Here is a 3,669-nt window from a genome sequence, read left to right as displayed (position 1 = left end):
AATTTTTTTGTGTTTTTAAAATTTTTCAAAAACATGTAAAAATTACCCTACCCCCTCGAAAGTCCCGTGTTGTCCTCAACACAATGTTAGAGCAATTCGTGACCCGAATATCCCCACACTTGTTTCAAACACGGACTTCAAGCAAATACGGCAATTGTGCAAACTATACAAAACAAACTAAACAAAATACTAACTATTTACACTACCAAACCTGGGCCTTTCATGGTTGTTCCTCATCGACCGGACGTAAAATGTAGCCCACTTTGTCAAGCTCCAAGTTGTTTATGTCGTTCCCCTCCAAGTATGGCTTCAAGCAATGTCCATTCACCGTTTGTTGTTTGTTCGTTTGCTCATCTTGGATATCTACATCACCAAACCTCCCAACTCGCCGAACAACATATGGGCCCATCCATTTGCTTTTAAGCTTGCCCGCAAACATCTTGAGTCTTGAGTTGTACAACCAAACCTTTTGACCCACTTCAAAGGTTTTCTTCCTCAATTTTGCATCGTGTACTTTCTTGAGCTTGTCTTTGTAAGCCGATGCACACTCATATGCCTCATCTCTAAGTTCCTCGATTTCAGTCAATTGCAACTTTCTTATCTTTCCCGCTTCATTATAATCCGCATTTACCGTCTTGATTGCCCAATATGCCCGATGCACTAACTCCATCGGTAAGTGACAACCCTTTCCGTACACCATCCGGTAAGGTGTTGTGCCGATTGGAGTTTTGTAGGCCGTTCGGTATGCCCACAATGCATCGTCCAACTTGCTCGACCAATCCTTCCTATCCGTTCTTACCGTCTTCATGAGAATTTCTTTTATTTGACGGTTGGACACTTCAACTTGTCCACTCGTTTGCGGATGGTAAGGTATGGCAATCCGATGATTCACACTATATTGCTTCAACAATTTTCCGAAGTTAAAATTCTTGAAATGTGATCCTCCATCACTGATAATGACCCTCGGAATACCAAAACGGGAGAAGATGTTGGATTGAAGAAATTTACAAACAACCGAGTGGTCATTTGTTCTTGTTGCAATAGCCTCAATCCATTTAGATACGTAATCCACTGCAACCAAAATGTATAAAAACTCGTTGGAATTTGGAAAGGGACCCATGAAGTCAATGCCCCATACATCAAACACTTCTACAACCAAAATTGGTTGCAACGGCATCTCATCCCTCTTGGAAATGCTTCCCATCCTTTGGCAATTTACACAGTTTCTTGCAAACTCACACACATCCTTGAAAATAGTGGGCCAATAAAACCCACATGAGAGAACCCGATAACCCGTTTTATGCCCGCTAAAGTGACCTCCACATGCGGATGAGTGGGCATGAGTCAAAATTTCCAACACTTCTGTTTCGGGCACACACCTCCGAATAACTTGATCCAGCCCGATCTTGAAAAGATCCGGTTCATCCCAAATGTATTGCTTCACTTGGACCATAAATTGTTGTCTTCGCTTTTTGGTCCAATGATTTGGGATGGCACCCGTGGCTAGATAGTTTACGTAATGAGCATACCACGGTGCAACAAAGGTGGAAACGGCTAAGAGTTGCTCGTCGGGAAACCTTTCGTTTATTTCACTCACATCATCAATTCCTTCCACCGGGATCCGAGACAAGTGATCCGCCACTACATTCTCACTCCCTTTTTTTTATCTCGGATCTCTAAATAGAACTCTTGTAACAACAATACCCACCGGATTAAACGAGGCTTGGCGTCTTTTTTCTCCATCAAATACCAGACCGCACTATGATCCGAATATACCACCACTTTGCTCCCCCAAATATACGAGCGAAACTTAACCAAAGCATACACCACCGCTAGTAACTCCTTCTCGGTTGTGGTGTAATTCAGTTGCGCTTCGGATAAAGTCTTGCTTGCATAATAAATTACCACCGGCTTCCTATCAACTCGTTGACCCAAAACTGCACCAATTGTGGTGTCGCTTGCGTCACACATGATCTCGAATGGCTTTGACCAATCCGGCGGTTGCAAGATGGGGGCTTTGACCAAATGTTCCTTCAAAACAGTAAATGCTTGCAAACATTTGTCAATAAAGTCAAACGGAACATCTTTTAATAACAAATTACATAAAGGCTTTGTGATAACACTAAAACCTTTAATGAAACGTCTATAAAAACCCGCGTGTCCCAAGAATGACCTTACACCCTTAACATTTTTCGGTGGTGGCAAAGATGAAATTACCCTTATTTTTGCCTTATCCACCTCCATTCCCCTTTCCGAAATCACATGACCTATCACAATTCTCTCTTGCACCATAAAATGACTTTTCTCCCAACTAAGCACTAAATTTTTCTCAACACATCTTTTCAAAACTTTTTGTAATTCGTTGAGACAAGATTCAAAACTAGTGCCGAAAATTGAAAAGTCATCCATAAACACTTCAAGCGACTCTCCAACCATGTCCGGGAAGATACTAATCATACATCATTCGAAAGTTGCCGGTGCATTGCACAAGCCAAATGGCATTCGCCGAAAGGCAAAGGTACCATATGGACAAGTGAAGGTGGCCTTGTGTTGGTCATCCGGGTGTATTGCTATTTGATTGTAACCCGAATACCCATCCAAAAAGCAGTAATATTTTTGACCCGATAATTTTTCAATAATTTGGTCAATGAAAGGTAGCGGGAAATGGTCCTTAGAAGTGGCGGCATTCAATTTTCGGTAGTCAATACATACACGCCACCCGATGACCGGTCGGGTGGCAATTTGTTCACCATTTTCATCTTTGACTACTTGAATGCCGGCCTTCTTAGGCACAACTTGAGTAGGACTTATCCAAGCACTATCCGAAATTGGATAGATGATTCCCGCATCCAACCATTTTATTACCTCTTTCTTTACTACCTCCCTTAGGTTCGGATTCAATCGCCTTTGAGCTTCTCGTGTTGGTTTTGCATCTTCAGTGGTGATTATCTTGTGCATGACGATTGATGGACTAATTCCTTTGAGATCGGCAATCGTCCATCCAATAGCTCCTTTGTTTGCTTTCAACACTTCCAACAAGGCTTGCTCTTGTGCCATCTCTAAATTAGAAACAATGATGACCGGTAGTGTGTCATCATCCCCTAGAAAAGCATACTTCAAGTGGCTTGGCAAGTCTTTGAGCTCCAACTTTGGTGGTTCTTCTAATGATGGTCTAGTACCCGAATTTATTTCCACCGGCAAGCCTTCGAATTGATGAGTCCATGGCGGTCGACCTTCCTTCAAAGCCATAGCATCCTGTTTTTCCCCTTCAACCCGTAATGCACAAGCATGTACCTGTTCAGAAAAATCACACAAACAAACATCTATACCATCCTCCTCATACTCGTGCGGGTTGCATCCGCCGACTAAATCTGCCATGAAACACTCATCAACACCAACAATATTAGAATTGTTAGTAAAAACATTCAAACGCATTTTTCGGTTTCCAAAGGTCATATCGACTGTACCAAATCTACAATTGATCACAGCATGCGTGGTGCTCAAAAATGGCCGACCCAAAATGACATTTTTTTGTTGTTTTGGGTCCGTGGATGAGTAGCCAATACTAAAAAGTCAACCGGGTAATAGAACTCATCAATTTTCACAATCACATTTTGAACCATCCCACGGGGTAACTTATGAGACAAATCGGCCAAAACAACCGTTGTC

This window comes from Helianthus annuus, chromosome 16, assembly GCF_002127325.2.
Source record: "Helianthus annuus cultivar XRQ/B chromosome 16, HanXRQr2.0-SUNRISE, whole genome shotgun sequence".
Taxonomy (NCBI): domain Eukaryota; kingdom Viridiplantae; phylum Streptophyta; class Magnoliopsida; order Asterales; family Asteraceae; genus Helianthus; species Helianthus annuus.
This window is presented reverse-complemented; position numbering follows the sequence as displayed.